The sequence below is a fragment of the Salvelinus sp. IW2-2015 genome, unplaced genomic scaffold (assembly GCF_002910315.2).
Source record: "Salvelinus sp. IW2-2015 unplaced genomic scaffold, ASM291031v2 Un_scaffold5421, whole genome shotgun sequence".
NCBI lineage: Eukaryota > Metazoa > Chordata > Actinopteri > Salmoniformes > Salmonidae > Salvelinus > Salvelinus sp. IW2-2015.
In genome coordinates this window covers 468-7556 of record NW_019946686.1, presented here as the reverse complement: position 1 = coordinate 7556, position 7089 = coordinate 468, and the positions used below count along the sequence as shown (strand labels likewise).

Here is a 7089-nt window from a genome sequence, read left to right as displayed (position 1 = left end):
TCAAAAGTTTAGGGATCTATGTTTTCTTCCATATATAACGAAATGCTACTCTGGTAAATCCTACTGTTTATTACTCATAATAACCCTACTCTGGTAGACTACCTACTGTTTTTACTCATAATAACCCTACTCTGTAGACTACCTACTGTTTATTACTCATAATAACCTACTCTGGTGGACTACCTACGTGTATTACTCATAATACCCTACTCTGGTAGACTAACCTACTGTTTATTACTCATAATAACCCTACTCTGGTAGACTACCTACTGTTTTATTATCATAATAACCCTTACTCTGGTACTACCTACTGTTTATTACTCATAATAACCCTACTCTGGTGACTACTACTGTTATTACTCATAATACCTACTCTGGTAGATCTACCTACTGTTTATTATCATAATAACCCTACTCTGTAGACTACCTACTGTTTATTACTCATAATAACCCTACTCTGGTAGCTAACTACTGTTTATTACTCTAATAACCTACTCTGGTAGACTACTACTGTTTATTACTCATAATACCCTATCTGGTAGACTACCTACTGTTTATTACTCATAATAACCCTACTCTGGTGGACTACCTACTGTGTATTACTCATAATAACCCTACTCTGGAGACTACCTACTGTTTATTACTCATAATAACCCTACTCTGGTAGACTACCTACGTGTTTATTACTCATAATAACCCTACTCTGGTACCCTACCTACTGTTTATACTCATAATACCTACTCTGGTATACTATTTATTACTCATATAACCCTACTCTGGTAGACTACCTACTGTTTATTACTCATAATAACCCTACTCTGGTAGACTACCTACTGTTTATTACTCATAATACCCTACTCTGGTAGACTACCTACTGTTTTATTACTCTAATAACCTACTCTGGTACCTACCTACTGTTTCTTACTCATAATAACCAACTTCTGGTACCTACCTACTGTTTATTACTCATAATAACCCTACTCTGGTAGACTACCTACTGTTTTCTTACTCATAATAACCCTACTTCTGTAGACTACCTCTGTGTATTACTCATAATAACCTACTCTGGTAGTCTACTACTGTTTATTACTCATAATAACCCTACTCTGTAGACTACCTACTGTTTATTATCATAATAACCCTACTCTGGTAGACTACCTACTGTTTATTTACTCATAATAACCCTACTCTGGTAGACTACCTACTGTTTTATTACTCATAATAACCCTACTCTGTAGACTACTACTGTTTATTACTCATAATAACCCTACTGGTAGACTACCTACTGTTTATTACTCATAAAACCTACTCTGGTACCCTAATACTGTTTTATTAATCATAATAACCCTACTTCTGTGTACTACATACTCGTTTATTTACTCATAATAACCCTACTCTGGTAGACTACATACTGTTATCAGCTAGACATAAACAAATATTATTTCCGTCGTCCCTCCTCCCTTCCTCTAACTATCCTCCTCCTCCCTCCCTCCTCCTCCTCCCTCCCCTCCCTCCCTCCCTCCCTCCCTCCCTCCCTCCCTCCTCCTCCCTCCTCCTCCTCCCTCCTCACCAGGTGTGCGACGCAGCTTGTCAGTCCCATTTGTTCTCAGTGTGTGTTGACAGTGTCGCCCTTTGGGTGGATCCGGCTGATCTACCTGCTGGTTGGGGCGGGTGCTGGGGGCCACAGAGCTGAGGCTCTCTGGTCCCTGGTCTTGCAGCCTTCACCCTGGCCTCTCATCCTGGCTATAGTCTCGCTGTTCCAGAGAGAGGTGTGTAATGTGTGCTCTCTGGGGGGGAAGTTCAACAATTCTGGTAACTTTCCAAAACTCCATGGTTTTACAGAAATCCTGTTTGAAGGGTTATGTCCTGTAATTCAGGAATCTTCCGACCAGGATTACTGTAACACTTGTAATTCAGGAATCTTCAACCAGGATTACTGTAAACTTGTAATTCCAGGAATCTTCCAACCAGGATTACTGTAAACTTGTAATTCCAGGAATCTTCCAACCAGGATTACTGTAAACTTGGACATTTTTGGGAAAGTTACTGGAATTTGGCAACCCTAAGCAAAGTAAAACGTTTGTTATTCACTGTAATAATGTTTTGTATTGTTGTATTGTATTTTTACATTGTACTTTATTGTTATATTGCGATGCTGTATTGTTGTATAGTACCTTATTGTTGTATTGTATTGTTGTATTGTACCTTATTGTTGTATTGTATTGTTGTATTGTATCTTATTGTTGTATTGTATCTTATTGTTGTATTGTATCGTTGTATTGTAGGTGGTCTTCTTTATCATCGCCCTCTCTATCAGTCTGGCTTGTGGGCACCAAATCGCCGGTCTCTCCTCTCCGGGCTTCGGCCAGTCTGCCACCGCCGCCTGCTACCTGCTGGTCGCTCTGGTGGGGGCGTACTTCGGCTGTGGCCGCCTGCTCTCCTTCATCACCCGGGGTAGAGTGGAGGCTCCTGGGACACGGCTGAGGAAGAGGAAGGCTGGGGGTCAGGGGTCCAGAGGTCCAGAGGACTGTAACGACGTGGTGCCTGTAGGCCTGGTGATGAACCTCCTGTCTGCCAGTGTGTTAGCCTGCCCCCTACTGGCCGTGGTTCCACAGCTCTCTGCGGGTCACGTCCCCTGGCTGTGGACGGCTGCTGTATTCCAGCTGGGGGTGTGTGTCCTCTCCTACAGGGCCATGGACTCTCTGACAGCCACCTTCTATGGCTTCACCTCCATCCTACACTTCACTGAGGGCTACAGCGCTCTCCTCACAGCTCCCTCCTTCTCCATCCTCCCCTCCTCCCCGGTTCCCTTCCCCGTTGTCTTCTCTGTTCTGTTCTTCATCCTGGCTCTGTTCAGTTGTCAGAAGAGTCTAGCTGAGGGTCTGTATCAACTGTTCTTCGTAGCGTATACCATCGCCCTCGCCGCCCAGCCATCCCTGTCCTTCCAGGCCGGGGCGCAGGGCGTACAGGCGGCCATCTTTGTCGTGTCAGCTGTGATGCTACTGGTCACCTCCTACAACATGTCAGCCAATAGGATCCCTACGGGGGAGGGCGTGTTCAAGGCCATGGTGATGCGTATCAGCAAGCTGACGCTCCGCCCCCGTGACAGACAGCTCCACGAGCCTTACCTGGGCTACTCCAGGTATGCTGACGCCGAGGTGTTAGGCCACGCCTGCTCCGTGCTCGCTGCCTTCTCCATCACGTCGTCCGTGGAGGAAAGGGACCCGCTGGTTGTGCTGGTGTTGCCGTGGGCTGTGGTGGCTGGGGGCGTCCTACAGTTGCTGGTCGGCTCTGTAGCCTTCTCCCGAGGTAAGACCCAAGCATTATTAACAGCTTACAATTCAATAGTTGTTCTGTTCGTGTGATTATTGTATATCCAACACGTGTTCATCGTGTTCATTTCCGGTACCGTAGGTAAGACACTGGAGAGCACAGCATTCATCCTGTACGGTGTCATGTGGTCCATCTGGGGGCTGACGCGGTACGGCGGTCTCTACGGTGACACCCGAGGCTTCAGCGTAGCGGTCGGCATCATCAGCTTCCTGTTGTTCAACAGTCTGGTGACGGTAGGAGCTCTGTTCCTGAACGTAGCCTGGTTCCTCTACGCCGCGACCTTTCACCTCATTATCATCTCCTTTCTGCTGGACGCCGTCGGAGCACTGCCTTATGGGTACGATATCGGCGTGTCTATCGTGTTCGGCCTGGTGTCTTTCTACTGCTTCCTGTCTGGTCTGTTCAACATGACCTTCCTGACACCCCAGTTGCCCCTGGGAAGGGCCCTGGTTAGGCTGAGCGGGGATGGAGGAGGAGGACGGGACGCCTGTCCACATGTCCCGGCACGCAAGGCCACCGCTGTTCACCAGATAGCAGGTAAGAGGGAGGCAACTAACCTGAGGTCTGTCCCAAATGGCACCCTATTCCCTTAATAGTGTACTGCTTTAGACCAGAGGGTTCTCTCCCTCTCTCTCTGTCTCTCTGTCTCTGCTCTCTGTCTCTCTCTTCTCTCTCTCTCTCTCTCTCTCTCCTCTCTCTCTCTCTCTCTCTCTCTCTCTCTCTCTCTCTCTCATACTGTAACACGAACCTGATACTGTAACAAGAAGCCTAAGTCTGTGTCTGTCTGTCTCCAGAGATCATGAAGGTGGGGGTATATGTGGGTGCCCACTGACACAGTCTATGTACTGGTAGCAGCCTGTAACAGACCTGAGGCTGTGGAGAAGGCATACAGGTGAGTTACACTGCTTACTAGCACATATACATCTCATTGGATGTATAAAGTTGTATTCACAATGCTTCATAGTGTTAGGCTGGTCCCAGATATGTTTCTGCTGCCTCTCCAACCCCTTTGTCACCCCTAGAGACAGTAGTGCTGATCCAACCCCTAAAGACAGTAGTGCTGAGCCATACCCCTATAGACAGTAAGTGTGATCCAACCCTATAGACAGTAGTGCTGAGCCAACCCCTATAGACAGTAAGTGCTGAGCCAACCCATATAGACAGTAGTGCTGAGCCAACCCTATAGACAGTAAGTGCTGACCACCCTTATAGACAGTAGTGCTGACCGAACCCCTATAGACAGTAGTGCTGAGCCAACCCTATAGACAGTAGTGCTGAGCCCAACCCTAATAGACAGTAGTGCTGAGCCAACCCTATAGACAGTAGTGCTGATCCAACCCCTAAAGACAGTTAGTGCTGATTCCAACCCCTATAGACAGTAGTGCTGAGCCAACCCTAAAGACAGTAGTGCTGATCCAACCCCATAGACAGTCAGTGCTGAGCCAACCCATATAGACAGTAGGCTGATCCAACCCTATAGACAGTAGTTCGCTGAGCAACCCTGAAGACATAGTGTGATCCAACCCTATAGACAGTAGTGCTGACCAACCCTATAGACAGTAGTGCTGAGCCAACCCTATAGACAGTAGTGCTGAGCCAACCCCTAATAGACAGTAGTGCTGAGTCCAACCCTATAGACAGTCGCTGAGCACCCTAGAGACAGTAGTGCTGAGCAACCCATAGACAGTAGTGTGAGCCCACCCCTATAGACAGTAGTGTCTGAGCCAACCCCTATAGACAAGTAGTGCTGAGCCACCCTATAGACAGTAGTGCTGAGCAACCCCTATAGACAGTGCTGCTGAGCCAACCCCCTAATAGACAGTAGTGCTGATCCAACCCCTATAGACAGTAGTGCTGATCCAACCCTATAGACAGTAGTGGCTGAGCCAACCATGTCTATAGAGCTGCTGCTACTGCAGTCATCATCTCATGCTGTCTCTCCCTGTCTCTCTCCGTCCTCCCTGTTCTCTCCTCTGTCCTACCTGTCTCTCTCCTCGGTCTCTCCCTGTCCCTACCTGTTTCTTTTTTCGCTGTCTCTCCTGTCGCCTACCTGTCTCGCCTGTCTCTCCCTGTCTCTCCTGTCCCTACCTGTCTCTCCCTGTCTCTCCCTGTCCCTACCTTTCTCTCCCTGTCTCTCCTGTCTTTCCCTGTCCTCTCCCTGTCTCTCCTGTCTCTTCCTGTCTCTCCCTGTCTCTCCCTGTCCAAACCTGTCTCTCCTGTCTCTCCACTGTCCCTACTAGTCTCTCTCCTGTCTCTCCATGTCCGCTACCTGTCTCTCCCTGTCTTCGTCCCTGTACCTGTCTCTCCCTGTCTCTCCCTGTCTCTCCCTGTCCTACCTGTCTCTCCCTGTCTCATCCCTGTCCCTACCTGTCTCTCCCTAGATCTCTCCCTGTCTCCCTCTTACCCCTGTCTCTGCCCTGTCCTCATGCCCTGTCTGTTCCCCTTCTCTCCATTCCTGTCCCTCTTCTGTCTCTCCCTGTCTTCCTGTCCTACCTGCTTCTCCCCTGTTCTCCTGTCTACTCTGGTCTCTGTCCTGTTCCCTGTTCTTCCTGTCCTTGTCTGCCTCCTGAGTCTTGTCCCTGTCTCTCTCTGTCTCTTTGTTCTCTTTCTCTCTTCCCCCTGTGCCTCTTCATCTAGGTGTAAAGCAGATCTGTAAACTATTATCCCCGTCTCTCCCTGTCTCTGCCTTGATTTTCCCTCAGGTGTAAATACCAGCATCTGAATAATCTATTCTCCTGTTCTCCCTCTACGGTGTAAGCAGCAGGCCCAGGACCGGCCCATGTCCTCTGTGGGTCTTCCTCTTATAAACCAGTTGAACGCGGCAGAACCCGCTGTCTCCTCCTGCTTGGACTTCATGAGCGCTGCATGGCCTCCTCTATCAGCATGTCATACCGCAGGGGTTAGTGGGGACTTATTAACCACTGTTGCTGTGTGTGTGTGTGTGTCTGTTTGTTGTGTGTGTTGTGTGTGTGTGTGTTGTGTGTGTGTTCTGTGTGTGTGTGTGTGTGTGTTGTGTATGTGTTGTGTGTGTGTGCTGTCGTGTGTGGTTGTGTGTGTGTGTGTGTGTGTTGTGGTGTGTGTGTTGTTGTGTGTGTGTATGTAGGTGTAGTTTAATGAGTTATCTGTGACTGAGTATGTCCTCTGTATCTCTTCCACCAGGCCCGGAGATGGAGATGTTTAGGTCTGGGGGAATCAAGCTAAACACATTGCGAACCCTCAGAGCAGCTTCAGGAACCCAGACTGTGCAGGTAGCTACTCATCTTATTCACTGGTACGAACCCTAACCACCCTGCCCTAACCTCTACCCTAACCCTCAGAGGCAGCTATCAGGAACCCAACTGTGATGAGCTACTCATCTTATCAACCTGGTACACCAACCCTAACTACCTCGACCCTAACCTCTGACCCAACCCAGACAGCTATCGGCACCCAGCTGTGCAGTAGGCACTCATTTCTATCAACCCTGGTAACGAACCTAACCACCTGACCCTAACCTCTGACCCTAACCCTTCAGAGCAGCTAATCAAGGAACCAGACTGTGCAGTAGCTACTCATCTTATCACCTGTACACCCTAACCCTGACCCCTCACTCTGACCCCTTAACCCTCAGAGCATCGCTATCAGAGAACCAGACTGTGCAGTAGCTACTCATCTTATCAACCTTGTACGAACCTAACCCCTGCACCCCTAACCTCTGACCCTAACCCTCGAGCTCGCTATCAGAACCGCAGACTGTGCAGAGCTTCATCTATCAAC

General features: G+C 48.6%; 1 long non-coding RNA gene and 1 pseudogene across 1 annotated transcript in view; both read left to right on the top strand.

Moving 5' to 3' along the window:
- LOC139022553 (uncharacterized) overlaps positions 1-1608 on the top strand; it is a 6074-nt gene extending 4466 nt beyond the window's left edge. Inside the window, exon 3 of the long non-coding RNA XR_011478525.1 lies at positions 1574-1608. This is a non-coding gene — a long non-coding RNA (uncharacterized lncRNA). The remainder of the gene's footprint in view (positions 1-1573) is intronic.
- Positions 1609-1619: 11 nt separating this feature from the next.
- On the top strand, positions 1620-6581 carry LOC112078229 (uncharacterized; annotated as a pseudogene).
- Positions 6582-7089: the final 508 nt, after the last annotated feature.